Raw genomic sequence first — 9233 nt, forward strand, 5'->3', positions numbered from 1 at the left:
AATTCTAGATGTTCAACAATTTCATTTGTTTATCCGATAGAAATTACTTTGCTTAACAATTGATTTTTTTTGAAGATGTAAGATAATAATAAGGATTTGTTTGAAATTTAAAAAAAAATATATTAATACTAAGAGGAATACATTTTGACTCAACTAAATCTTAAAACAAGAAATTCAGATTGGTATACAAAAAATATTAATGAAATTTCCATCAGACTAAAGGATGCAATTTTCAAAGTCTAGATATACAATTTGTAATTTTTAACAAGAACTATAATTTGATTAACAATTGGAACAAGGAGAAACATTATTAGGATTTTTTACATAAGAAAGGCAAAAGGCACAAGAGGGACTGATTCCAACATCAAAGTAGCAGAGACCGTATCACGAAAAGTGAAGAGGATGGACAATAATGATAGGGAAGAAACTAAATTTGAAGCTTTTTTGTAAACAGAAGATCACTATGAGGACATCATGAACGGCATCGCCGTCTGGCTTCTTCCGACCCGTTGGAAACTCTTTTAGGATCAGGTAGTTGTTAGAAAAGTGAACTAATAAAGAAGAGATAAATAAATTTTCTATACCGTGTTCAAAAATATGGACTGAAACGAGGTCGAAAGGATTCATTTAACGGAGATCTTGTGCTAGAACACTAGGCGCACGACCAGACAACATGTTGAATGTCGCGATAACCATCACCACAAGCAGAGAGACCGCTCTGCACGACCCCAATACGCCGAAGATGCGCATTCAACGCAGAATGTCGCGACCATTATCCAACACCTTTTGAGATTCATAAACTTCTATTGTTCCACGAAATTTGCCAGTTTTTAAGCGTCCTTTGACAAGAAATACTAAAAACTCGTCGAAGCTACGCGATCTTTCATAAATATCATATTCTAGTGCCTAGGTGTCCTTCTCATTACCATTGGGTATTTTCCCTTGAAAATTTGGGTAGAAATAGTTTAAAGTGTATTGTTTACAGTGTATTTTTTTCGCCGTCAGTTTTACGAAAATTGGAAAGAAATGGCGTCACCTGAAAAGCAACATCGCTAATTAATTTTGCGCAAGTACCTGGAAAATCATTAACTCTCTCATCGGGACATCGGAATGCAACTCGCAGTCGTGCAGTCAACGGTGAGTCGTGTAACTCAACGTTAGTACCAATCTCTGGAAAACGAACGAAAGGAGAACTGCGGTCATAATGGATGTTCTATTAGTGATCTGGATGGCAAGCGTGTAGTGAAAGCGAAATCCCAATGCTTCGACCAGGAATGTGGCCAAAAAGTTGAATTTGTCCAAGTCTTTCGTCCAGAAAGCCAAAGACGGGAAGATACTGCGTACGTAAAAAATGCAGAAGGCTCCAAATCGTGACAAATGGGGCAAAATACAGTGGGAAAATCACGGGCCAGGAAACTATATACCGAGATGCTGGCGAAGCCTCATTGTCTCGTCATGAATGATGAGACTTACGTCAAGATGGACTTCAGGCAGCTTCGGAAGTTTCAGTTCTTCACCGTTCAGCACAAGTTTGATGTTCCGGAGGAAGTATGGAAGCAGAAAGTTTCAAAGTTTGCTAATAAATACATGATTTAGCAAGCGATCTGCTCATGTGGCAAACGGAGTGCGCCGTTCGTGGCTACCGGGACTGTAAACGGGGAGATCTACCTCAAGGAGTGTCTACAGAATTGTCTACTGCTTTCTCTGTTGAAGCAACACGAAGACCCTACGATCTTCTGGCCGGATCTAGCTTTTAACTGTAGATGTCAAAATCAAAAACTTCGTCACTGGATTTCTCAGTTTCATAAATGGGACAGGCTGTATTCAAGAGCAGTAACGCTCAGCGCGCTAATGTCATGGATACCCTGCCGTTTAAAGAGTTGCCACAATGATTTCAAGTTAGCGAAGGTAAGTTACCTGACTAGTGGGATACGGAAGCTTAAGTTTTCTAACTATAATGTATGCATTGTTTGATGTAGTTTGACATTACAACCAAATGTAATATACTTTATTATTAGTTCGAAAAGCAAAAATTTCGCATGAATTCATTAAATTTAATTTATCTGGTGCATAAGCTCATATTAATGGATCGTTTTACATTTTCTTTTCTTATGGATCGTTTTGTAAATATCCATGAAGCATAATTTAACGTTCGATATATGAATCAATACATAGCATTTCTAATGTTCATTGTTACATCTTCTATGGACCAAGAAAAATCATTTAGCAAACATTTTCTAACATTTTATTTCTCCATTTTGTAATACCGTGGAACATTTTTGTCGATTTTATGGAACATATAAACCTGTTTTAATGTACATTGTTAATAATTTATGGATCAATGTCAGTTAATTTATGGCGCAAAATGTATCATTTTATGGAACATTTCCAATATTTTTTGGGGCATTGGTTGATTTTAATGGCTCTTTTATTACTATTTTTTTGCGACCATTTTATGGTTCAATTTTTCATAATCTATGGATTAAATCACCCTTTTTTATGGATCATTCACACTGTTTTAGGGATTTTCAGTTGTGTTTTATGGAACATGAACAACTTTTTTATGGATCGTTTTCCAATTTTTTATGGATCATTTTTGTTGTTTTAGCGGCGCAAACTTAGGGCTGCCTTTTCCGATCTTTTATCGAATTGTGTATAAACGGTTCTGCACAAAAGTACATGAAAGATCCGAATCACCCCAACCCTGTTCCAATTCGGACCACCCATTTCTTATCGATTAACTTGCAATAGAAATGAATTCCTATTTTGGCCTAAGTTATTCCTAAAAAATACTGAAAACTGAGAATCGCAAGATTTTGTGAGATAGAGTAGAGCTACTTGACAGCCATGAAAATGATATATACCCTTTTCATAATATTACCATAGCTGAGGAACAGTTAGGGGTCCGAATTGGCCAGCGGTTCGAATTGGGCCACTCCCCCCTACACAATACACTTTCTAGTATTTCCATTATTATTCAGCTTTCACCTTTTCGTTTTTGTTCTTCTTTTCTCGGCGGCATCGTTGTAGATTGTCTGGTGTATTTACTTTATTGCTAAACCTTAATTTGTTATCAGGAAATTAGAACATTTAATATGTTTTGAAATTCAAAGATGTCTTTTTGGCAGATTTCTCAAAAAAAGATTTTTGTACAGAATAGAATTTTCAGGTCTAATATTTTAACGCGTAAATAGTAAACTGAGATAAGGTGATATGTCCTTTCAAGCCACATAAAAAGAGAGCAACAGAGAGAGGGAGAGAGAGAAAATACTTTTGCTTGTCTCAGGATAGACTCAAATTATATTAAAGTTATTAGTGTTTTTATGTAAAAATGACTGAAAAATTGAAAAATCATAGTTGGCAGCCCTGACGCGAAAAATTAGTATTTTTTCTAGACTCCTTGAACAATTTTCTTTAAAAACTTGCGGTTTGATTCTAGATAAAATAGAACCGGAGATCTGATAAAAAAAATCAAGAGTTTTGGCAATTTGTCAAAACGGGGGGTGCTCCCATGGCCCCTCCTGGTCTTTAGTGAGGAGGGTCTGAGCTTCAGGGGAGCATTTTTAATGTCTCTATATATTATTTGATATATGTATTTCTCCCACGAAGGGAGTGGCCATAGTTGATGGGGGCGGGCCCTGAAGAAGGGGGGACTCCACCAAGGAGATGGGTATGGGGTAGTTATTGTTGAGAGTGGTTGATACATGAGCTATAGATAAGAGGAATCTGTCGGGGAAGGAGGTTTTCTGAAGCATTGATTATCTATCTATCCAAATAGAAATAAAAGTCTAAAACTTTGTTGCTTTTAGATTTGTCCAAACGCCAATGGAACAGCAAGGATTTACTTGATGCAAATAAAGTACTAATGAGTTCCATGTATTCGTCATATATTGAATACCACGATTAGAGTGCAATCGATAATTGGCTTCTGTAATAAAATGCATTGAAAATGATAACTACTTCTTTACCTTTATGCTCCTGGCAGCACAAAAAAGTCATTTCGCATTAATTTATCTTTTGCTTCTATTATTGGACGAAATGAAAATTGAACTTGTGATCGCTTCATCCGAAATAGCACCAACGTAGGGAGATAGTGGACGAACGGTTCATTATACTCGAAAATAGCCACTAAATTTTGTGCTTGCGCAAACCACTACGTACAATATCAGTCAATATTCAGGCATAAGCAAGGCACTGATAGATGCAACATTGTTATATCGTCACTGGTGTGCTATCTTATGACAAACGCCGTTTTGGGGTAAGCTGAGTTAGATATGCCACATTACTTGTCTAAAAATTCTCTAAAAGTTGCTCTTTACTTTATTATAGTATATATAAACACTCAGTATGAGAATTGGATTAAATTGGAGTTGATGTAGATTTCGATTTTTGGTACATGCCTTCCCATAGTGCAACGTTTCGAAGGGATATCCCTACGTGTTCAGAAGAAAGCAAGGTTTGTTTTTTAATTTTCAAAATTTTTGCAAGACTACAAATATTTGCTTTGCCGAGTAGTTTCTATGAGTAACTCTGTCGTCTAATAAAATGCAAAAACTATTTTTAAGGAAACAGCAAATAAAAATTGTTTTGTTTTCTGAAACCTGTACAATCACATCGCACACATCAAAGTAGTTTGAACATTAACAAATATTTCAGATTGGAAAAAGATCTTATGACACATCTTAGAAATAGACAGAGAAATAGCAAAATAGATGTGAGTCGTGAAAGTTGCCACGAACACGAAGAGAAATATAAAAAGAGACAGGTGGGGGAGGGGGCATGTGATTAATGGTAACTGATGGTTAGTGCCGTGACATTATTTTGATATATTAGACGATATTTTGATTCCTTACAATCATATAATAAATAATGCAACTGGTAATTTTTTCGCAAAAGAAGTCAAATTTTCACTAAGATTTTTTAATTAAAAAAAAAAGTTGCTCTCGGTGCTTCACGAGTATAATATGAATATTAATTATATGAAAAATCTATTATCTCATTACTAGGTGGATTACTTTGTGATCTGTACATTAATATACTATCCAACATTTACCTCACAGCTGAACGCAATGCTTAATCAAAGGGGAAAATAGATTAACTGTTGTCAATTTCTCTTTGAAATGAACACATTATTTTGTCTTGAGGTCAACTAACATATTAATTTAAAAAAAAAAGTTCATTCATTTTTGAGTAAATTAGCAAAACAAAATCGAATTCTTTGCATCACGTAGATGTGTTTTCATACTCCAACAATCAATGTCGGTTTAGTTTTACCCATAAAACACCAGTAAAGCCATACTCTTTATGCAACATTTTCATTTTTAGTTAATGAAAATTGGTAAGTGAAGAATAAAAATATAAAATGTTTAATGTTTGGATTTAGACGAACTATGGCTTGTTAGAAAGGTATTTTTATAAACTTTTATATGCATTCATATGCTCCGCGATATTTTTGCTTTGTTCGAAAGTTGTTTGTTTAAAACATGTCGTGTTTCGACGAAAATCATCCATATCTCAAAAAGTAAATAACATATTAAAAACAAAAATATATTAATGGTCACGTTAGGCCTTTCATTTGACACTGGGTACGTCGCACAGTGGCTGGAGGCTGGCCGAAACCTCAAAAATTTGTTTTTGAAATATTGATATTTTATATTTTTCCTAAATTTCTCATGTATTTATTGATGTATATTCAAAATTTTATGATTATTGGATAAGAACACGATTTTTAACATGAGTTTAAACGTAGCAAAGTCCGGACTTTTTAATGATTTTCATTTCCGAAACCACCATTGCTCTGTTCACTTCAAATGCATGTTGCTCTCCTGATGTTGGTCCGATTTTGGCACAACTAGTTTCATTGTGTAGAGGAAACGAACTTGGTTAGTGAATAAAATACATTTGGTAAATTAGCTTGGAACTATGACTTTTTCGTTTAAATATGTTTGAGGTGGTCAGATCAAAAATACTTTTTTCACTAATTTCAAATTTCGGAATCATTTCGGAATGGTCACATAGTAAACATTCTATGGGAAATAACCTCTACTACCTTTGTTAACGGGCTGTATAGCCGACGGCTTAGCGAAAATGTGTTCGTTGATTGCTGATACTTCAAATGTTGCACAGCTAACTACCAATTTTTCCATTCTTTTAAATTTCGATGCATTAATTTTCCGTTCCCACCGATAAAACCTTTCACAGGTACTGAATCCCGCGTGATAGTGTTGGCTAACGACAAGGTGTCTCCAACGACTAACATCCCCTCAGGCTCAATGGAGGTCGATTTGGATATATCTTCGGTGTCGTTAAGTCCACTTTTCGATACAAATTATATCCACCTGATACAACTGGCACCAGGAATGTCTTCTTCCGGACCAAATATAAGCCATTTAGCATCATCGATATATTCGGGATCTAACTAAACACTCGGCCATGTACGAAGAAGTGTTGTCTATGTATCCGCCTGGGAAATAGCGATTGATGGTGTAGTCTCCTACGGGGGTCCTAATTGCGAAGTATAAGGTTGGATTCTTTAAGAACCCTTTGCTTTAGTCAGTGAAAATTCTGGTTTGCAAATAATTGCGTTCGGTAAAAATCGAGGAATCTAAGAAAACCACTAATTTTCCATCAGCCTTATATCGAGCCTATCTGCTCTTCTACACTTTGTTTTTTTGAACGAGGCTCGGCTACCTGTTCCTCTTTTTGTGCCGCGAGGCATGAACTGCCCTCGTCGAAAACCATTGGGCCTACAGCTACCTATTGTAGAAACAAGGCAAGACTCCGCAAGATCCCTCAACATATTCCACATAATTATTATTTGGGGAAAATTGAAGCACTCTTTTAAAGAACGCTTCGAGAAGAATTGCTAAATAGGGCTACGCTACCGGCCATGATTAATAGATACGCTTCCTCGTTCACTAAAGAGTAAGAATCTATCCTATTGTGGGAACATTTTCTAGTGTGCCATATACATTATCAAAGGAGGAACATCGCTTTCTCTCCTTAGCTTCCTCATAAAAGCCTGAGACTGTCCCTTGAAGGGTGCTGTTACAAAAGTGGCTCCTGATCTCGGGAATCCTAGAAAAGAGCAGGAATTTTCACATAGGGCACCAAAAACGCCATGTGTTCCTACATTTCAGTCCCTACATTTTTTCAATGTAGATCTTCCACAATTTGAACATTATTCGCCAGGGCCAGGAAAACACTTTTGGGGATCAAAATGTGCTGTTCTTTCAATCGGATTAGCCTTTGCTCGGTACCTGTCCGAATCAAAGGCAAAGACTTATTGGTATTGTTTCCATATACATCGCACCTCAGCTGGTTTTAGAAGACTTCAACTCTCACGGTATGCCATGGGGTTGTCTTCACGATGATAACCGATCTATCTAACTGCGTGATATTTGCGATAACTTCAATATGACCATCATGAATACAATGGAAATGACACAAATTCATTATTGTACTCGACCTCGCTACAATTGGTGAGCCCATTGTTTGAAAGAGCCACGCGTCCACTATATCCGAAACAATCGAATTAAAACAAGAAATTCTTGCGGTGGAAGCGTACAAGGTTTGGACTGGTTTGATTCTATACACTGCGATTAAATGTCAGACGAAACGAGTACCCGGTGCGAGCAACAGTGGACGGCCTCCCACTCCGTGGTGACCAGAGAGCGTTCAGAATTGTACGCGAAAAGGTCTTATAAGGACTTTTTGAAAGTCGAATCGCCCGAATGATTCCGAATATACGTGACGTTAGAAACACAAAGTGACTTGACGAAAGCTGAAAAACGCGGTTATTGGCACCGGTTCGTCGACGGATTAACTAGAGAAAAAATGTTTCAACTGGTGGCTAGGCCCTACGTTGTGTACACGATTCAACCTTTGATCGAAATAAACACAACAAATAATCTTTCGGTGCCAACAGCATTCCATGTAGATCCACATTCAAATCGACGTTTCACGATGGAATGATAATGCCGTTTATACGAAATGATTATCTTTTAAAAACACATTTTTATCTGACAGCATAAAGGCTCGCGCTAAGCATTGCAGTATATTACCGTAACGTTCATCAGAAGATGACAGCTATGCATAACTTCTATGCTATTTATTATGACAGTAGTGGAGTGGCGACCATATCGTTACAGTTTCTATGGAAAATATGAGAGTTCCTGAGTGCTTTATCTGAAAAATCATTCCAGATTACCAGATACAAATATTAGTTTGTGTTCCTTCTTACTGCTCTATTGCGGGTAATGAGAATGCGGACACTTAGGCATTAGAATGTCATTTTTATGAAAGATAGCGTAATTTCAACGAGTTTTTCAATATTATTTGTCGAAGGACGCTGGCAAATTTCATGGAACCATGGAAGTTTAGAGATCCCAAATGTATCAACACATCTTGTTTAAAGGGGATTGATGAGGGTCGTGACTTTCTTCGAGTGATATCTCGGGTCATGTCCAATAATTATACGTTGAATGCGCATCTACGGGATATTGGGGTCGTGGAGAGAGGTTTTCACGACCTTAAATATGTTGTCTGGTCGTGAGCCTACTGTTCTAGCGTCAGATCTATGCAAACTGGCCTCATTCCACTGCAAGATGGGCTGGATATCCTCGATCTCCCTTTTATATCTCTCATATACATATTTTTAATCACCATAGATATCCAAATTTAGTTATCTCTTCTCTCTATCTGAAAATCAGGTCCCAAAAGAGTTCCCAGCGGATCCAAGGAGGTCAGTCGGCGATCCGGTTCATGATGTCCTGACAGTGATCTTCTGTTTGCCAAAAAGCTGCAAGTTAAATTTCTTCTTTTCCCTGTCATTGTTGTCCGCCCTCTTTTCACTTCCCCTGAAACGTCTTTGCTATTCTGATGTCGAGACCAATCCCTCGTGTGTTGTCTATTGCCTTCATTATAAAAGTGTTTCTCTTTGTTTCAATTTTTAATCGAATAATAATTCTTTTTGAAAAATTGTGAATTATATATTTAGTCTTTTAACATATTTCTAACTGCATCCTCTATTCTGAATAAAATCGCGTGAATATTTTTTTTTGTAAATCGATTAGTATTCCTCGTTTTAAGAATTAAAAATAATTTCAAATTTCAATGGATTCGTTATTATTATCCCACATTTTGAAGAAATTGAAATTGTATAGCAAAGAAATTTGTATCTGAATTAAAATATAAAATTGTTGTACACGAGAGCTTCGGACGCATTCATTTTG

The sequence above is a fragment of the Topomyia yanbarensis genome, chromosome 3, assembly GCF_030247195.1.
Source record: "Topomyia yanbarensis strain Yona2022 chromosome 3, ASM3024719v1, whole genome shotgun sequence".
NCBI lineage: Eukaryota > Metazoa > Arthropoda > Insecta > Diptera > Culicidae > Topomyia > Topomyia yanbarensis.